The sequence below is a fragment of the Phalangium opilio genome, unplaced genomic scaffold (assembly GCF_054372755.1).
Source record: "Phalangium opilio isolate 3A_F unplaced genomic scaffold, DU_Popi_V2 ptg000206l_1, whole genome shotgun sequence".
Lineage (NCBI taxonomy): Eukaryota > Metazoa > Arthropoda > Arachnida > Opiliones > Phalangiidae > Phalangium > Phalangium opilio.
Genome location: NW_028324216.1, coordinates 64548 through 86067, shown reverse-complemented (window position 1 = coordinate 86067; position 21520 = coordinate 64548). Strand labels below are relative to the sequence as shown.

Genomic DNA, 21520 nt, shown 5'->3' with positions numbered 1-21520 from the left:
TTTCTTAGAAGGGGTTTTAAGACTTACGCTTTTTCTCATAAAAGGGATAGAATATTCTAGAATGATAATCTTAGCGCTGTTCTTAAGGAAAGAAAACCGAAAGCAAGGTTAATGACCAAAAGCATTCCTGCATTTCATCATCGTTTTCCGCTCACTTCTTAATTAAATACTTGTTAAGAGAGGGGGGGAGACCCAGTATTCCCTCTCTCTCTCTTTCTCTCTCTCTCTCTCTCTCTCTCTCTCTCTCTCTCTCTCTCTCTCTCTCTCTCTCTCTCTCTCTCTCTCTCTCTCTCTCTCTCTCTCTCTCTCTCTCTCCAATCTTTGCTCTTTTTGATGATTCCCTCTTAATTCTCAAAGGATTTGTGTTTGTGTGGGTGTGTTTTACTCGCTCCTTCACGCAGATTAAGATAGTTTGAAATTAACTATTAACAAAGGTAGATATAAATTATTGAAAGTAAGGTGCTACAGAATGGAAAAGTTTGCTCTAGGTCTGCTACTACGAAATCTAATCTATGATAGGCCTAATAATCTAAATTTTAAGCAATATTATATAATCATTCTAACTCATTAATTAATTTTTCCCGTGTGTCAATTACCCATGCATGCAGGCTCAAAATTCAACATGAATTAACAAATTACTGCACCAATCACCGAATTGGAGCAATTGTTGGCTACTGCTATTTTCTGCAGCTGGGTATGGGAAATTAAATGTGATCGCAAAGATAACTGCATACAGTAATATGTATGTAGATCTGATTGCAATCACTGATTGGTTGGTCAAATGGTCTACAGGCAAAGACGGTACCTAGCCCAATAACGAGGAGGAACTGTAGTTATGACGTCATTGTTTTGATTATTATAAATTAGAGTTTAGGATTACATTGGGGGTTTTGATTTACGATGGTCTAGGATTTTTTTTTATTTTATTTGCGTTTCATTAATCTTACAAATACAGTTCATCTTGTAGTGGCGTTGTTTTTTATATCAAAGTCAAGGAAGTGATTTTGATGAATCTAGGCCGTATTGTATATACGTTACATAACGCCTTCCATTCGATAAGTAATTTTATTGTCCGCCTGCCTTGTCGCAGGCAGCTCTTTGCCATTTGATTATACCACGACGACGTAGTAGAACGATTAATTTTTATGTACTGGAGTCTCTGCCCTGGGTGAGTTTCTTTTATGAAAGAGATGCCATTGTTTGTTTAGGATATTTAAATTTTAGTTTTCGGTGCATTTTATTTATTTTGTTTGTGACCTGGTTGCATATTTAAACAGGGTTTCAATCTATAGTACTTTGAACTTCATGGAAAACATGAGAAAGCTAGGGATGTTTTGAGAATGGGTTTAAATCCATAGTACTTTGAACTTCATGGAAAATATGGGAAAGCTAGGGATGTTTTGAGAATGGGTTTTGCCAGAGATGTTTTGAGAATTTTTGTCAGCAAAACCCATTCCGAAGCATCCCTGACACCAATTGTCAAAACATCCCTGACATCTATTCCCAAACGTCCCTGATTTTTTTCATGTTTTCCATGAAGGTTCAAGGACTATGAGAATGTGTTTTGTCAGGGATGTTTTGAGAATGGGTTTTGTCAGGGATGTTTTTTGAGAATGGGTTTTATTAGGGAATTTTAGTTTTTAAAATTGTAGTTGTATGCTTAAGAATTAAGCACATTTAAAGCTGGTTGTTTTTTGCATTTACTTAATCGTGTCGTAAGCGATCGCAGCTGTCAACGATCTCAACGACTTTATTTTTAAAATTGTAAACAGAAGTAAAGTAATTTGAAGTTATTAAACGAGTAGCCACAAAACCAGGGATATGTTGTTGACACAATGATTCTATTAACTGTGTGTATTGCTGGAGCCATAAACAAGTTGTGATTATGAATTATCGAAAATGACATGACATGACATGATATCTTCTAGTTAATTTTAAATCCCAGTACTGGCGTTGCTTCCTCGAGGTTTCTTTTTCAAATTAACTAACTTGAAGAATTTTACTTCCTCCAAAAGCCTGCCGTAGTTGTTGGAAAATATAATTTTTGAAAGGCTTAAGTGTCCAAAAAAGAAAATAAAGAAAAATGAAAAGCTAAGTAGCTGTATATCGTTTTGGGACCGACAAAGGACCGTCGGCTTCTTATGGCTACCCCCGAAAATCTTAACTAAAGCTACGTATGGCTTAACGAGAAATGTCGAGTGTATGTTGCATTCCTTTGGTAGTGGTGATTTTGGCTCTCGAGTTTTTACGCCTTTTGATCTAGAGGATTTTTAAGCGATACAGATTGTAGTGTGGGTATGAATTCGAGGGGGTATTTACTCTCAGCTTCAGTATAGCTGCGCGTTTACACGAGACGATTTATTTGATCAGGGATAGATTTAATTTTAGAAGTAGGAATGGAGTCTAACGGGTTAGTATTTACTTCAGTTATTCCGACTCATCATAGCCCAGTATAGAGCCCCTCCCTCCAATTAACACGTAACGAAAAGTTTAAATCATATCTTATTGGCTGCTCACTTAAACTATACGTTTTGATGACGTTGCTGATGCGGGGACGTCGAAAAATACTACGTAATTCCTTTTTACCTCTGTCGCTCGCTATGACCCGCCTCTTCTTTCATACCCCCCCCCTCATCCCGTGGAAGGGGGTTCGGGACTTTGACCATGCGCGCCCACATTACTCTGTTCATGCTCCATTCCTACTTCTAAAATTAAATCTATCCCTGATTATAAGTGATTGTCCCCTCGACCGAACGAACTTAAAAGTACCATGGCTAAGTTAAATTTATAGATACAAGCAGAACCGTTATCCGGAAGCGATGTTATTTTTAACGCTTTTTAACGGTTTCTATGAAGTGAGCTGTCTAATTCATTTTAACCCCCTTAATTCATTCACACTTAGTATTTAAAGTGTTGAAGTAATTTCTCGCGTCACTAAAGATTGGTGAACATGTTACTCGGTTGAATTGATACGCTTACGTCACAAATGACTCTCAATACTTGTATACTGTTTAAGTAAGGTCCATGGATGTACCCCAAATTTTCTCAAAGGTGTACATACCTGGAAATTGTATATAGTTTTCTAGGTCGATTTAATGGCTTTACGTTGGCCTATATCTTCTATATGTACTTGAGAGAAAGAAGTATAAAAAAATATCAGAGGGATTTAGCGCTCTCTGACAAATAGCTTGTGACTTCCGTCGTCAGGTCGCTGTTCAAAAAAGGCTTAACGCCGCCGGCAGAATTGCTAGGGGGTACTATGTCCATTGCTCTAATTCCAGTCTTATCCAAAAAACATTTACATGGTGTAATCAAGAAGTGATATCTAGTTTATTAGGGAGAAGCTATAAATTCGCAACATTTATAATCTAGCTTTATCTCCAGTCCAAAAGACGTAGGTCCGGAGTTAATCCCCGCCGCCTCTAAATTACAACCAGCATCGATCTCATTGGTTCTTGAAAACTCACGTCAGCGAGGCGACGCGAATGACGAAAATTACAGTCATATTTTCCGACTGAGGAGAGGCTGCGAAATAGCCCGGCCTCTTTTTACGACCCCCCTTGTATTTTGAAAGGGGGACTGTCTGAGACTATGGCCTCGCGAGAATACTTATAGGCATCTTATACCTTCTCCCTAATAAACTAGATATCACTTTTTGGTGTAACAAAAAGAGAGGGTTTAATTATTATCAATAATCTATACTTTTATGACCAGACGATTTTGAATGTCCCATAAGACAAGTAATTACTCTGAGCCCTTTTGGGAAGAATACCCTGTATATTTCCACGGTTTTTTCTTTCTTTATTTAACGGCGTATTGGCCCCTCTACCGTCTTATCAATTCTAGGATTCGAAAAAATGGGTTTTGTTAAAGAGGACGGTGGTGGTTTCTGAATAATTTATAACCTTTGGGGGGGGGGGGCTTTGGATGATGGGGAGGGCGTGGTCATTAGCATATTTTTAACATTTGATGCGGCGAGGATTTCATGATTTTCTTCTGACTGTTTTTATTGCTTTTAAATGCTTTTATAATTCACGGGGGTGACTGCTCTGCCTGCTAGGAATTCTTTTGATACATTGTCATCCAAAACCTTTATGCTTTAAAATGTCATTATTGATCTTTACTTCTGTGTTCTGAAGGAGTTGGTAGGTTGGTAAGGGTTTTAACAGCTCGTGGAATAGTAACGAGGTGTTCTCAAGGTTTTTGTTTTTTTTACAGGGTTGCTACAGCTAGGTCAGGGAAAACCTGGAATAGTCAGGGAATTTTGTAATTGGACAATATGGTCAGGGAAAAGTTAGGGAATTTTAAAATGGGTAAAAAAAATCAGGGGAAAGTTAGGGAATTTGGTAATGGTACAAAAACGGTCAGGGAAATGTCAGGAAATTTGATAATTGGACAATAAGGTCAGGGAAATGTTAGGGAATTTGGTAGTGAGACCAAAAAGGTCAGGGAAAAGTTGGGGAATTTAAAATTGGCCTAAAAGGTTTGGGAAAAGTCAGGGAATTTGATAATGGGACAAAAAGGTTAGGGAAAAGTCAGGGAATTTTAAGATGGGGCAAAAATATTAGGGAAAAGTAGAGAATTTTAAAATGGGCCAAAAAGGTTAGGGAAAATTCAGGGAATTTTAAAAGTGGTCTCAAAGGTTAGGGAAAATTTAGGGAATTTTAAAATTGGCCAAAAAGTAGGGAAAAGTCAGAGAATTTTAAAATTGGCCAAAAAGGTTAGGGAAAAGTCACGGATATTTTAAATGGGGCCAAAAGGTTAAGGAAAAGTCGGGGAATTTAAAAATGGAGCAAAAAGGTCAGGGAATAGTCAAGCTCTCACTAACCAGTGACAAACTTATGGAGGAACATATCTTATAAACTTATGATATACATAGATAATGATAATATTACACTTTATATCTATTAGCTAAACCATTCTATCCCAATATTGTTTATAGTTTTTGGAGTGAGCGGGTCCGGGAGATGGGTTCAAAGATAAGATTTATCTCTTTTGCATACTTAATTCGAATCTTCGCTTTTCGCTCTGATTACATCTTCTTCTTTTTCTTCTCCCCCCCCCCCGTTTCTCTTTCGAAGTTAATCCTTTCCGAAGGATTAAACTTAAGGCTACGATCCTCCTCCGTTCTTCTTTTTCTTTAGAAACTTTGGGTGAGCTTCAAGGGGATTAGAAAATATTTCTTCTTTTTTTATTATAATGCCTTGGTGAGCCTTGAATATTGACACTTTTCAAGCTTGCATCGCTATAAACTGTACGGGGATTTAAACAGTATGCAAACTGGATTGCTTTGCTTGCTTGCAGCTAAAAGCAAAGCGAGATATTTAAAAGGGAGAGTGAAGTTTAAGGGAGAGTGAAGTTTAAGGGAGAGTGAAGTTTAAGGGAGAGTGGAGTTTAAGGAAAGTGAGGTGGTTTTTTAACAAGAAGTCAATGCGTTACTTGATTGGTCGCTGGTGCAAATTTGAAATTATCCATGAAATCTAATTTGAATTTTAAATGATTTATAAGTATTCCTGGATGTTTTACTATAAGTAGATTGAGCTTATAATTAGTACAAGAATCGATTAGCAAAATAATTTGATTTTCCTTTTCACCCTCCCTTTTAAAGGGAAAGTTTCCGTACTGGGTTTTGTTTTCATTTATAAATAATAAATATTGGCATTAACTACAATAACAATGCTTATGGGACCTCCGAATTAATTATTAACGTTAATGGATTTGTGTTTATGAACTATTTTCCAAGTTAAGTAGTTAATAGGTAGTTTCAAGTTTGCTTTATATAGTGTTAAACGAACATTTACTTGCCCTTTAAACATCAAAACTTTAAAAACAAATGGAATTTTTAAAATATTGTAGCTATATAGTATATTTTTTTTAGATTTTTAATCTGGGTAAAAAGCGAAAAACGTAATCTCGTTTATTGTACTTTCTTTTCCTTTTTTGATTTTTTTTTTCGAGCAGACGACGAAAGGTTTATAAAATTGATGACGTGATTGGTATAGACAGCTTTTGAAAACGTGGACTAATTAAATAAGTAGTTTTCGTATGAAATGCAATCACAAAACTAAATCAATCTTGAATGAAAGACGTTCAAAGCTTAAAGAGAGAATGAAATGACGTGTATATCTGCGCTTAGATTTAGTAAAGGCCCATTCAGACTGAACAGGAAAATGATGGTACCGACCTGTAGACTTAGTAAAGGCCTATTCAGACTGAACAGTAAATTGAACGTACCGGTGCAGCCGAAACGAAATTAATTAACGAGGCGACCGATGGTAACGTAATATGTAATTTACTCTAGTCTGAATGGGACTTTAGTTAGCGTTAAAAAACAACGGGTGGTTCCTTCCTTTATAATGAGAACGTCTTGTTTTGATACATTTCCCTTTCGGCAACTTTTTTCCCATCTTTTAACCCCGACTCGACTTCGAGGGCCCCCAATCTCCTCTCTCTCTCTCTAGGATTTTACCCAAAATGTCATAATTCATTGTGTTCTGTCTAGAAGTCTGGGGGAAAAAATCTCCCCCTTCCTTCTTTCCGAGGGGCTAACCAACCCCCAGAGTGTTGTCCAAAATGGGCAATAATAAATACAGAGCCGAAGTACAGTCAGTGAGTGGGATGTATCATTGGTTCTATGGGAAATCATTGATCAATTTTGAGAATTGAAAATGTAACTTTATACTTATTTCTATGAGCAGCCGATTTTGAATATGTCCCCCATAAGGGATGCATGCACCCCCTAACACAAGTTATGAACATTGAACATTGGATTGGATTATTTTACCAATGACCCCCTTAATCTGTAGTGGTGGTCCCCTCGTTTTTTATTCTTTCTGTTTATTCGACTATAAAATGACAAAGTTGAGAATACATATTTTTTCACTATTTTTATCATAAATTACTTGTTTTGTCCCTCCAGTCGTCGGTTTTCTGCATTTGGTTTGTAGAGTACGATTGTATCGAGTGTTTTTTTTTTTCAGTTTCTGTAGTGGTAAGGAACGTTTTAAGGCGAGGTTTATTATCGGAGTTATGTTTGTCTGTCTTTTAAATTTAAATCTTAGATAATTTTTATACATAGCTCATATGATAGAAATAATATTATCTTATATTTCGTGACGTGACCCGTACTGGAACCAAATTTATTTTAAATGCTACACGAAGTTTCGTGTTTACATTTTTTTTTTTTTGATAAAAATTGGTTGAAATATTATTATATTTTTGGTTTTTTTCCAAAAGAATTAATTTATAGCTGGTTATTTTGAAAAATACATTAGGTACGCCTTATTTAAGTAAATTGGAAATTATAAGTCTGCTATTATTTATTATTATTTTAAACCTTAATTATTGTTTTAGTTTGCTTAGCCTACAATAGACCCTTCCATTAATTCTAGAAGATAAGAGAAGCAAACAACTTATTGGGTTATTTCCAAGGGGGATGTTTGTTCTTTGGGAAATCGATTTTGAGTCCAAAATGTAACATCTATACTTCTATCGCCTCCATTTTGTTTACCACAAGGGACACTTACTGTTTTCGAGTTATGATTTGATTCAGTGTTTTAGCGATGACCCCTTAATTAAATTAAATTAGAAATAATTGTCTAAATCAGTTTCTTAACTAAATTTAAGAGGGCCATACGTAGTATGATAAATTTTGTTGCATCGTTCTACTTACTCTTGTTATGACACTTATCTTCAAGCAAGTTTCGGAATTTCCCCAATAGGTGGCCTAGGCTTAGCTGTGTATGAAACATAATTAAAATTTTTAGATCCCTATAGAACTGGCTGGAGTTACGCAATAAATGCTTAATAAATGAATTCCGGCGTTCGCTACGCACGAGGCCACGTGAGGGAGCACGTTTTTAACCTTTACCCCCGTTTAATCAACGCTATACACTTAATATGAAACGAATATGGTTATTATAATATATTTGTTCAACTCAAATTGATAGCAATAGTCAAGGCAGACGTAGGAAACCAGCTGTCGTGCCGCTTTAAGTTGACTTAAACGCCCTCATATATTTTGAAAGTAATTAAGGGTTTAGCTCATATTGTACAAGTGTTTACGTGTGTATCAAAGCGGCTTTGTACAGCTTTTATGGCAGCTGCTTTTCGGCACGTGGTTTCAATGCTTCGGTATTTAAATGATTATGATGTTTAAGGCTTAATTGTTGTAAAGGTATTTATTTATTTATTTTACAAATGTTTAAAATTTATGTTTGTTTGTTTTAAATTGCAGGTTGGATTGGGTTTCACGGAAGATTCTAATGTGGGTTGTGTTTGGGTGAGTGCATTTTTTATTGTTTTTCGTTTTGATATTGTGTTTTGAAATTTAGGATGTTCTGGGAACATTGTTTTTAATTTAGTCCAATATTTGTGCAATGTTTTTATTTGCTATTAGAAAGTCTTTGGTTTGTTATTAAAATAGCCCAAAAAATGTTCGTTGTATTTGCACCTTGCTTTAGGAAAATCTAAACTATGCACCATATTTTAGTTAAACCCCAAACTGTACACCATCATATTTTAGAAGGCACAGCGTCCTTAATATTTGCCCAATTGTTGCATTACATTTAACCAAGAAGTGATATCTAGTTTATTAGGTAGAAGGTATAAGATGCCTAAGTATTCGCGTTCCATACCATAGGGCCAGTCCCCCTTTCAAAATACAACAGGGGGGTAGGTAAAAGGCAATATCTCCAACAACCTTGGGTAAAAGGAAACCGGGCTATTTCGCAGCCTCTCCTCAGTCGGAAAATATGACTGTAATTTTCGTCATTCGCGTCACCGCGCTGACGTGAGTTTTCAAGAACCAATGAGATGCTGGTTGTAATTTTGAGGCGGGGATTAACTCCAGACCTACGTAACGTTTGGACTGGTGATAAAGCTAGAAATGTGGTGTGAATTTATACCTTCTCCCTAATAAATAATTAGATATCACTTCTTGATTTAACACTGCCCCAAAGCACCAGAAACCCTAAAAGTGCTATTTGAGAAGATCCGGCACGATGAAGAATTGTATTGAAGTTTCGAGGAAACTTATATAGCCTATAGCATCTGATTTATCTATATCTAATTCGATGAAATTGTATAAACGTTCGCTTTTTCTGGGAATTCCATGTAGGATGGTGGTTGGAACTTGGAAGGGACGTCACTTGCAGCCGGGGGTCACCAATTAATTGCGCGCGCTTTCTGTTATTAAATGGTTTTGGCGGTTTTCCGCGAAAATAATTACAAGGGTTGGAAAAGTAGCGGTGATCTTTATAATCAAAAGATTTTCCTTTTGCTCGCTTCTGCGGTGCTAAAACACGTACATGTAATTAATGACTTAATCTAGATATTTTATAATTACTTTAAACGTTGCATAATCCACATAATTTCGTAATTTGGGAAAGATTAAGGGTAGAACATAAGCCAATTTTATTTTCTCTTTTGCTGTTTTGACTTTGTGCATGGATAATTTGTTGGAATTTATGACAAATTTCGTGACACGTTGGCCATTTTAGGTCAAATTTATAGACACTTTAGCCACTTTTTGACGTTTTTTCCAATTAAGCCCAGCTTCTCGACTCTGTCACTCATTATAGCCCAACATCTCGACTCTGTCACTCATTATAGCCCAACATCTCGACTCTTTCACCCATTATAGCCCAACATCTCGACCCTTTCACCCATTATAGCCCAACATCTCGACCCTGTCACTCATTATAACCCAACATCTCGACCCTTTCACTCATTATAGCCCAACATCTCGACCCTTTCACCCATTATAGCCCAACATCTCGACCCTGTCACTCATTATAGCCCAACATCTCGACCCTTTCACTCATTATAGCCCAACATCTCGACCCTTTCACCCATTAGAGCCCAACATCTCGACCCTTTCACCCATTATAGCCCAACATCTCGACCCTTTCACCCATTAGAGCCCAACATCTCGACCCTTTCACCCATTAGAGCCCAATATCTCGACCCTTTCACCCATTAGAGCCCAACATCTCGACCCTTTCACCCATTAGAGCCCAACATCTCGACCCTTTCACCCATTAGAGCCCAACATCTCGACCCTTTCACCCATTAGAGCCCAACATCTCGACCCTTTCACCCATTAGAGCCCAACATCTCGACCCTTTCACCCATTATAGCCCAACATCTCGACCCTTTCATCCATTATAGCCCAACTTCTCGACCCTTTCACTCGTTTTTGCCCAAGATCTTGACCCATTCACCCATTTTAGCCCAAGATCCCGACCCTTTCACACATTTTAGCCCAAGATCTCGACCCTTTCACCCACTATAGCCCAACGTTTCGTTTCGACCCTTTCACCCATTATAGCCCAAAGTTTCGACCCTCTCCCCCATTATAGACCAACTTTTCGACCCTTTCACCAATAATAGCCCAAATTTTCGACCCAATCACAAATCATAGCCCAATTTCTCGACCTCTATACTACCCAACTTTACTAATTCTTCCTACCCATTAATTACCACCCAATTTAAAGCTACAAATCACTCTAATATAGCCACTGAAAATATCGCAATCTTTTAACCCAATGCACTGTAATGCACAAAATAATTTATTTCGGACTCGAGGTCATAGAGGGCGACTCTATCCCTGGAGCTTTTTTGATGGTGTCGAGAGGCAAAGCTGTATGTAGAATACTAGAATTTCGATTTCTGCTGTTCTAAATCGTTGGTGTTTACGTAGGAAGGGGCAGCTAGCGTCGGGCAGGTCTTAGCAGTCCGGAGGTTGCGCGATAGCTATTTCCGCTGCTCAAGTTTCAGCCATTGGGCGTTCTCTACATTGCCCCCTTCTTACACCCTAGACTACACTAGAGTAGCTCCGGTGTAGAATCCGGGGAGATTTGCTATTAAGGAAAGAGTCGCTCTAGTCAAGTAGGCTTTCTGGCGCCTGAATCCAAACGCGTCAGGCTCGCTGCTGCACGGCACTTGTCGAATAGTTGCCCATATAGACGGACGCTCGGCTCTGTCCGTGTCGAATCTCAAGACAGTACTGATACTGAGTTACGTTAAAGTTAAATTTAACCATAATAGTTGACATTAGACACGTGTTTTTAGGAGGTTTTCTCCACTGATTTGATTTTTTTGGGGGTAAGTTTTGACTGTATTTTCTCTTTAAGTGCTCGTTGTTTGTTAATAAGCGCGTGGATTCTGTGTTTACTCTTTCAAATGTAATGTAGTGATACACCTCCTGGAAATTTACCAATATCGCTCTTTAAAAGCCCCTGGAAAAGTCAGGGAAATTGGTTTTATAAGTACAGGAAATTTTGTATGCGTTCAGAACGTATTGTATAGTGTTTGTTATACACGTTGACGTACAGGTTTTTCGGTTATTTTCGTTAGTTCTATGGATAGAGTCGGGTTTTAGTGTAAAATACCACATTTTATTTTTACCAATATCGCTCGGTAAAAGCTCTGGAAAAGTTAGGGAATTTGGTGCAGGTACAGGAAATTTTGTTTGAGCCCTGAAATATTCAGGACTTATTTTTGAGTGTTTTATACACGTTGAAGTTCACGTTTTGACTGCAAATTTAGTTTGTTTTATGGACAGAGTCGGGTTTTAGTGTAAAATACCACCTTTTATTTTTATCAAAAATGTTCTTTAAAATCCCTGGAAAAGTCAGGGAAATTGGTTTTACAAGTACAGGAAATTTTGTATGAGCCCTGAAAAGTTCAGGACGTATTTTAGAGTGTTTTCTACACGTTGACGTTCACGTTTTTCGGTAAATTTAGTTAGTTCTATGGTTATAGTCAGGTTGTAGCGTAAAATACCACTATCTTCATCAAAAAGTGCTCTTCAAAACCTCAACCTAGCAGGAAAAGTCAGGGAAATTTATTTCACAAGTACAACAAGAAATTTTGTATGAGCCCTGAAAAATTCAGAAAGTAATCTAGAGTGTTTACTACACAGTTTTGTTTACATAATCGGGTATTAGTGTAAAATAAAAATATCACTTTTTATTTAATATTTAGGTAGTATGTTTTCTTCTAAGATTATGTTATAACTTGAGAAGTTTGCCGGCTGGCTAACTTATTTGGCGGGAAAAAATTCAGAACAAGGGTTGTGTTCGTATTATTATTTTTTTTTCTTTCTTAGGCTTTTTTTTGGGATGTTTATCTTCCTGGGACTCTTAGGTAATTGGCGGGAAGTTTCTGGGCCAGCTATCTTAACGAATTACAAACATATCGGATTTTCTACGTTATATATGTATTGACTTCTTTGGTGGCCAACTCCTTGCTTCTTTAGCACTACTAAAAATAAGATAAATTGAGGAGGATTTGCAGCAAGTTTTTTTTCTTCTTCTATATTTTCGATAGAGGGCATTTGTGATGTTTGGGTTAACTAGGGGCCTTTTGGGGATGGTATGCCGTTTTCGCGCATTTTCTTTAGTTTTTTTGGCTGATGTTTCTCTTACTTTTTTTGGGGTCAAGTTTGGCCCGGGCCGGGAAGCAACCGTGAAAATGTTTCTAGTAAGCGATGTTATTTGGATGTCACATTAATTGACTTAATATCGAGATAAGTTTAATTTAATTCTACTATTTATTTAAATATACTGGGTGTCTATAAGTGTTGCTAGGTCTTTGTGACGTGTGAAATTCAACTGTCGCTATCTACAATAGGTTGTAAAGGTTGTAGTTCGGTTTGATTCAGTAATTTAAATTATCATTCAGTTCAAAATCTGCTGCAGTAATGATTTAATAACAAATTTCTGACAACCAAGTTACCAACTCTGAATGGGGGAGGAAATTTATCTAACCCCTTTAAGTGCTCATTATCTGTTAGGGGTATTTAATTAGGTTAGGTTTAATTATAGAATCGTGTAGAGCTTGTTTTTCTCTTTAAAATGAGACCAAAAACGTTAAAATCGGACCAAAACTAAGGAAGTTATATTAATTTTTAAATAAATTTTGAGATATTTATCAAATTTATACTTTAATATTCTGTTCAAATTTAGCGTTTATTAAGTTGTGTTTTTCTAGCAACGGAATTTTCCAAAAATCAATATCAATAAAATGCTCGAATCTTTTAGGGATGACCCCTTAATTAAATTAAATTAGAAATAATTGTCTAAATAAGTTTCTTAATTAAATTTAACGGGGTCATCCGTAAAATACTCCAACAACAATCTTAATTCGAAAACAGCATTGTCCCTTGGGGTGACAACAAAATGGAGGCGATAGAAGTATAGAACATTTTCGACTCAAAATCGATCGATTTCCCAAAGAACAAACATCCCCCTTAATTTATGCCATCACCAGACTTATCAGAAACACCCTGTACATATATAATTATTTTTTTTTACGATTTTAACATTAAACAAATATAAATAAACTCCCCAAAAATATTTACATAGTTAATTAGTATTTTCCGGAAAAGGAAAATTCTCTACAAATTAATAAATACAAAATTTAATTTATTAAATTTACTTTATCCGGAAAATTAAATTCTCCCAAATTTCCCAGTCTGGCCCGGTCCGGTCTGGCCTGGTATTTAAAACTAATTGAGATTAAATTTCAAGACCTAAATATAAATTTTCCTAGAAAATATATGAAAGAGAACTATACATTCATTATACTGATTTCGAAAAATTCCTAATCAATCTTAACTAAAACAGAGAAAGTCGAAATTCCATCCGCGAGAGGTCGAGGTCGCGGTCGGACTTGAATTGAAGGACGAAAATCCAACGCAATAATAATTAATAATAACAACCGAGATTGAACTTAAGTTCTGCATGCCTTGAGTTGAACACAACCATCCATTCATGGACCTTATTAATGTTCCCTATATAGGGGACGGGAAAACTGAACTGAACTGGTAGGGGCGCATGCAAGCTGAAGTCCTGCAATCTTAATTAATAATGTTAATTAGGGTAATTTGGTAACGCTAAATTGCCGGTCCTCTTTAAGAATGACAACAAAAAGTCCATGAAATCTTTGCGGACAAACGCGCAAAAGTCAGAAGGTGTTCCGTACTAGATTAATCTTAATTTTACAAGGCTCCCTCGCAGGTCGAGCTAGTACTCTGGTTTTACTCCAGAGGTACTCCAGTGTAGATCGATTTGAATTAAACAACGTTAATATCGTCTAATGTGTGTGTACCAGGGAACTTGAGTCTGCAGAAACGTCTATAATTTATCACAAAATTTTACTGCTTTGAAGTTTTAAAATAATCATTATTTTTAGAAGTACTTTGTGTGATGTAACAGGAATGCATAGAGCTAATTGGAATCTTTGTGTAGGTTCCATTGTTTTTCAACGTATCTAGGCAACTTTTTTTTAATGGGAGGAGCTAGCTGGACTTATCAAATTTTACAAAAGCGAATAATATAACCTATCTCGCAGCGTTGCTCCAACCGTAATTTTTGAAATCGCAGTTAGAAAGAGGCCATCAGAATTATTAATAGGCGTGACGTGTGTAGTAAGTTCTCTAGTCCGGTATACCCACAATACCCGAATTCATAGAAATTAACAAGGGATAAATGGGGGTACAATAATTCCTAGTAGCTGTATTTATTCTTTTTTATCGTCTAAGAGGGGAGTGACATTTGACAAAATGGTTCATTTTTAGTTCAGTATCGGTTTTTAAAAAATGAAGATGATATCTACAAAATGATCGAAGTCGTATTATCATATTTTAAAAATGGTTTTACATTTTTGAATATTTTATAAACCAAAATGTAGATATATATTTTTTAATGGTTATTTCACGTAGTGGCTATAGTTAAAAGTGAATTTATAATATCGTTACCGACAGTATGGTTTAGCTATTTGAGGAAAGCCATATGCTTCTATGATTTATGGTTTTTCTCAGGAATGCATACAGTTAACAGGAATCATTGTGCAACTGCCATTTTCACTCTACGTATCTTGGCATGTTTTTATGTGGGACGAAAGCTAGACTAATCAATATATATGACGAATTTTACCTTGCCAATAATCTATCTCGCTGCCTACGCCTAACAACTCGCAGTTAGAAAAACTTCAGATGGATAAGTAAGTAAGCCGGTATACCCACAAAAAGTTAACATGGGAAATATGAGTGCGCAATTATTCCTATTACTGCTGTATGTATTCCTGTTTTTCTCTATATATTTCCCTGTGTAGAGTTTTCATCTAAAATAAGGTCTAATTTCTATTTCTACATTTATGAATTCAATTTTAGGGAACGTAATATCAAATAGCTCAGCACGTCTGAATGTTTACCTCCGATTCATGTTTTCCTGAATGCACGTAATGGACCTTTTTTAAATCTTTTTTTTTTATTTTATTTGAGCCAATGAGATCCGTTTGTTATTTATAAAGTCCCCCATCTGTTCTATAGCTTAATGATTTTAGAGTTAATGGATATAAGATACAAAAGTAGTTTAGGTCTATTTTGAGTTATTTTGGGTTGGTATTAAAATTGAGTTGAAAGATATCGGAAACAGCGTCAGCTATGGGAAGCATTGGTCATTGGATAACCTGTTTTTAATGGTAGTAACTAGCGCCATCCGCTGGTTTAACAGGGTATCATGGTTAATTGTGAAAGGGTATCATGATTATGGTATTGTTTAGATTGTTATTTTTTAGTTTGGAAAAGGTCAATGCATCTCATAATTTGATACTGAATATGGGTAACCGATGCGGTATCCTTTCTACCCCTAATTGGTATCAAAATACTGTAAAATATAGGTTTAATTATAAATATATTCATGTAGCCGAACATAAACCCTAATGAAAAGTACACCGTGGCATTTTAATCATACATATACCAAGTTTGAAATTATGCAAATTTTCACGGAACGAATAAGAAACTTGATACGTAAGGATATTATGTCTTATATATGAAATTGGAACCTAAGCTTATTTGCTCAAAATAACCATAAATTGATGCGAGACTTAACGGGTTCGAGGCCAATTTTTCCGATTTATCGGTTTAAAAAATCGGTTGATTATCGGTGTATTTTGAATAAAATCGGTTGATTATCGGTGTATTTCGAATAAAATCGGTTGATTATCGGTGTATTTCGAATAAAATCGGTTGATTATCGGTGTATTTAAAATAAAATCGGTTGATTATCGAAGTATTTTGAATAAAATCGATTGATTATCGGTGTATTTCGAATAAAATCGGTTGAATATCGGTGGATTTTGAATAAAATTGCTTGATTATCGGTGTATTTTGAATAAAATCGGTTGATTATCGGTGTATTTCGAATAAAATCGGTTGATTATCGGTGTATTTAAAATAAAATCGGTTGATTATCGAAGTATTTTGAATAAAATCGGTTGATTATCGAAGTATTTTGAATAAAATCGGTTGATTATCGGTGTATTTCGAATAAAATCGGTTGAATATCGGTGTATTTTGAATAAAATCGGTTGATTATCGGTGTATTTCGAATAAAATCGGTTGATTATCGGTGTATTTCGAATAAAATCGGTTGATTATCGAAGTATTTTGAATAAAATCGATTGATTATCGGTGTATTTCGAATAAAATCGGTTGAATATCGGTGGATTTTGAATAAAATCGGTTGAATATCGGTGGATTTTGAATAAAATCGGTTGAATATCGGAGGATTTTGAATAAAATCGGTTGATTATCGATTTTTTTCGAATAAAATCGGTTGATTATCAGTGTATTTAAAATAAAATCGATATATACCTGTTTCATTGGGTTGAATAATCGGTATCGAGTGATTTATTAGACCTACTGCGCAAAAATCCAATACACCCAAAGCCTATAATGCACTATAGCTGAAAATCGTGCAATTTTCCTTCTTTACTTCTAAAGAGGACGCATTGTTTCTCCTCCGCATGTGATGTCGAAGGGGGGGGGGTAGGAAGTTGGATTCATAGTGTCCTGGTTGTTGCCTTTGCCTTAACATCCTTGCCGTCACTCGTGTCCTTAGGCTACGTTTTGGGTATTTTCGATTGTCTGGGCAAATTCGTTAGAATCACGGCCCTTGCTTGCTTGCTCGCTTGCCCCGGCTCTCAAAGCCCCCTCTGATTCTTGCAGTAATGAAGTCCCTAAGGGCTAAGACCTCTTTCCTTTCCAGGTCCCCTCTTTCCTATATTTATTTGAACAAGGTCCATCACTTTGAAGTAGTCCCCGAAAATTTATTAAACTTAAAATATTTATTTATTTATTTAGTTAATTAATTTATTGCGTCTTTTAAATTTTCATTATGCAATCAAGTCTTAATTGGTTTCTTTCCTTCTCTCATTCTAGCTTCTTAATTAGTCTGTATGGACCAATTTGACCAATCAGTGATTGCAATCAGATATGCTTTAATATTATACACATATTACTGTATGCAGTTAATTATCTTTGTGATCACATTTAATTTCCATCTATACCCTGCTGCAGAAAATAGCAGTAGTCAACAACTGCTTCAATTCGGTTGGTGATTGGTGACATAATTTGTTAATTCATGTTGAATTTTGAACCTGCATGCAGCGTAATTAACACGGGAAAAATAAATTAATGAGTTAGAATGATTATATTTTAATTGCTTCAATTGGAGTGATTATTAGCAAGAATAGATTAGATTTAGTTGTTGTAGTAGACGTGAAATTAACACCGGGTTGGTGACTGGTAAAGTTTAGTAGATTTAGGGTGATATTGAATGATTGAAATCATACTCACGCCTGGTGTTTATTTTCATTTTACTTTTGGTTATGGGCTGCTAAGCCTAGTAACCTTTGCTGCCCTGAAGTTGCCCTCTCTAGCCTAGGCTAGTTCGCTTTCAAGGCACTGCTATCAAGAAGAATTCCCAACTACTACTAGAGTAGAGTGTCAACTCATAGCTAAAGGGCTAACATACTTTGTTACACAAAAAAAGTTCACTTTTTTATTTTATTTTTTTTTTTAAAAAAAGGAAAATGTTTTAAATTTTTTTGATTGCATTTTTTTTTTGGATGCAGACATTCCGCGAGTTGTGTAACAACTCGCTTTAAAAGCTATCCTTCTTGTCATAGTGTTTCTTTTTAAAAGGCTTTGATTTATTTAAATATTGTAGCAATTTTAACTGCTAAGTTTTTCTTGTCTAAATTTTGACATAAGTGAATGAAGACCTCCCGGATAAGTTAGCGCTGTTTGAGGAAAAAAAACGCTTATTTTTGGGAATACGAATATGGGTTATTCGTCTCAAGGCGAGCACGAATATTTCGTACTCGTCATTTCGCGTAATGTGTCCACGGATCTTCGTCGTCCTCCGTTAATTCTCCCATATTTGTTTACGAATGCTTGTCATTTGGCAAATACCGCTCGACGAAAGGCGAGGCGAATATTCGTTATTTGCCAAATAGTACATGGAGCAAAATATATGTCGATATTTTCCACGTAAAATTTCCCCCATATCTGTTTCCGATTAACGCTACTATTAGGTCAAATACCACTCGTCGAATGGCGAATATTCGTTATTTGGCAAATAGCATGGAAGTTTTTTTACTCGAAAATAAACTTGTCTATCTATAGATAGTGTGCAAGTTTTTGCCAGTCATTTGTGACGTGTGCAAATGTGAACTCAACCATTGAATTTTGCAATACAGTTATATCTCCCTTCTTTGCCTTGCTTCAAAATCAACAAATATATCGTAAAGGCGTATTATTGTATTATACAATATTACATTACATTTATATGGAAATAAGGCATAGGCTATTTCGTTTGAGAATTGAAGCGAGAAACACCGTAGCAAATATTGACCATGTCTGATGGACGTACGTCACAATACATCAAAAAAAGGAAACGAAAAAAAAAAAAACCCCTTACCTAAACCAACAGGTCACAAAATTTACCTTTGGTAAACACAATACCCTCGGCCCTAGCTGGGTCCGTACCACGCCTATCTCTGTGTCTACTATACTGGTACAAGGAAATAACTAAAAGAGATAAGAATTTCCTTGTGTTCCTGTCTCTCTCTCTCTCTTGGACACCAAAAATAGAAATCTTAACGGTTGCTCATACCATACATACCCTTTTTTCGGACTTTAACATCTACAGGGTGTTTCAAAGTGGAAGGGTTCTATGGAAAATCAATTTTGCTCATTGGAGCAATGTTTTACCAAGAAGTGATATCTAGTTTATTAGGGAGAAGGAGTAAATTCGCCACATTTGTAATCTAGCTTTATCTCCTGTCCAAACGTTACGTAGGTCCGGAGTTAATCCCCGCCGCCTCTAAATTACAACCAGCATCTCATTGGTTCTTGACAACTCACGTCAGCGCGACCAACGCGAATGACGAAAATTACAGTCATATTTTCCGACTGAGGAGAGGCAGCGAAATAGCCCGGCCTCCTTTTACGTCCCCCCCCCTTATATTTTGAAAGGGGGACTGGGACTATGGCGCGCGAATACTTAGGCATCTTATACCTTCTCCCTAATAAACTAGATATCGCTTCTTGACAATCCCATTCATTGTACTTCCGTCCTATAATTACTTACACTCTCAGTCCCTTTTTGGGATTGGGAAGGACACCCTGTCCAAGCGTCCAGTGTCTTGTCTTGTCTTTGGAGAAAATAGTTCGTTTAGTTGTAAAAAGGAAATGGACGATCGTAAAAAATACTGGGTTATCGTTTATGATTTCTTTTTACCTCTCCGAGTGACGATGACGTCACGGAGAGGTATTGCACTGGACGTGTCTGTCTGTGTGTGTGTCTGTCTGTGTGTGTGTCTGTCTGTCACACCCCACGTGACCGCGTTCGCAGTTTACAAATCGGAGCAAACAAATACCCGAAAGCGTTCGCGGTTCACGGAAATTTGGCCATTCATCTGCCAACACCAGTCTTAACTAACTTGCTTCTAAGGACCACAATCTGCAAGTCTTTGTCCATCCCACATGGACACTAGCCTGTACTTGCTAGCTCGTAAGCACCACCATCTTCTGTTCTTCGTCAATCCCACATTGACACCAGCTTCTATGCACCACCATCTTCAGGTCTTTGTCCATTCCGGCTTCTTCTCCATCGTTATCGGTTGGTTTTAAGATATACGCGGCGATCGGCCAGGGTTACGAGAAACGTCTAGCCTCCCAATGGTAGGGCTTCCACCAAAGGTTCACGCGCATGCGTTTTTATCTATTATTATAATGGAAACGAATTGTATATATACCCCAAAATTTGAAGAAAGCGGGCAAGAGGGGTACCCTTCACTTAAACGTCAATATTAGCAAAGTTTCGAAAGATAATAGGAACAATTTTATTTTAAACGATTTAACTATTTTTAAAGTTATTTACTAGCGATTAAAATAATTAATATCATTTATATTTAATTAATTATTTAAGATAAACTTATTTCTATGTAATGACACAAGTGAGAATTTATATATAACGAGTAATGAAGATGGCATCCGAATCGAAACACTACACGCACATCAAAGTTAATATAAAGCGAGTAGGATGATACGATCTCTTACAAAACGATAACATTTCCTTTTTGAAGAATATTAAATGGAAATATTTTAAATATTTTTCGGCATTACGATTCTTTAAGTAGTTGTGTAGCTATAAAGCTCTGTTTCATCTTAATATTACAAGAACATCATTAGATATTAATATTTCAAATTTGGTGTTTACTTTTTAATTCAGCTTTACTATATTTATATATATAGTGTAATCGCATTTCTTTTATTCATTAGATAATATGGGTGTTTATTCTTCATCTATCCACAAGTGCTGAAACGATTGGGTCTGTGAAATAAGATACCCTAGATTTAAACTAGAAAACCTCCTCTTATAGGAGGTGTTAACGGTTCAGAGTGAGCCGAAAGTAAAATACACCCTTCAGTGATACATTTTAGGTCCTCATTAGAATAATTGAGGATACAAAGGAAATTGTTAAACGCTTAAGCCTTTGCTAAAGACCTTGGCAATATTTCGCCAATTTGAACTATGTATTTCCGGTTTTTCTCATATGCTGGTGGACCTGTGTTTAGAAAGTAAATTCGTCTCGGCTCGGAGAGGTTTATTTTGGTTTCCCAACTTGTTTTACTTTTACGTTACTTCTTCGGTCTTCCGGATGGTTATTGGCTAAGCTCGGTTGAACCTTGCCGCTATATACCTTCCTACCTTGCTTCCTTGGAAGCATTATGACCCACATGGACAATGGGTAAAGGTTTTGTATTGTTTTACCCATGGATAGATTTAATTTTATAAGTAGGAATGGAGAACAGAGTAATCTGGGCGCCGCGTCAAAGTCCCGGACCCCCTTCCACGGGACGAGGGTGGGTATGAAGAAGAGGCGGCCGGGTCATAGTGTGAGAGGTAAAAAGGAATTACGTATTTTTCGCCGTCCCCGCATCAGCAACGTCATCAAAACGTACTTTAATTGAGCAGCCAATAAGATAATTTAAAATTTTCGTTACGTGTTGGAGGGAGGGGCTCTATACTGGGTGCATGGTCTATGAGTTGGACTGAAGTAAATACTAACTAGCCGTTCTCCATTCCTACTTCTAAAATTAAATCTATCCCTGGTTTTACTGTAGCTGCGTTTAAAATAGTTATAAATAGTTTAGGTTTAG

At 36.4% G+C, this 21520-nt stretch overlaps 1 long non-coding RNA gene across 1 annotated transcript in view; it reads left to right on the top strand.

Moving 5' to 3' along the window:
* Positions 1 to 10723: 10723 nt before the first annotated feature.
* LOC149621335 (uncharacterized) overlaps positions 10724 to 21520 on the top strand; it is a 50858-nt gene continuing 40061 nt past the window's right edge. The window contains exon 1 of the long non-coding RNA XR_016375101.1: positions 10724 to 11106. This is a non-coding gene — a long non-coding RNA (uncharacterized LOC149621335). The remainder of the gene's footprint in view (positions 11107 to 21520) is intronic.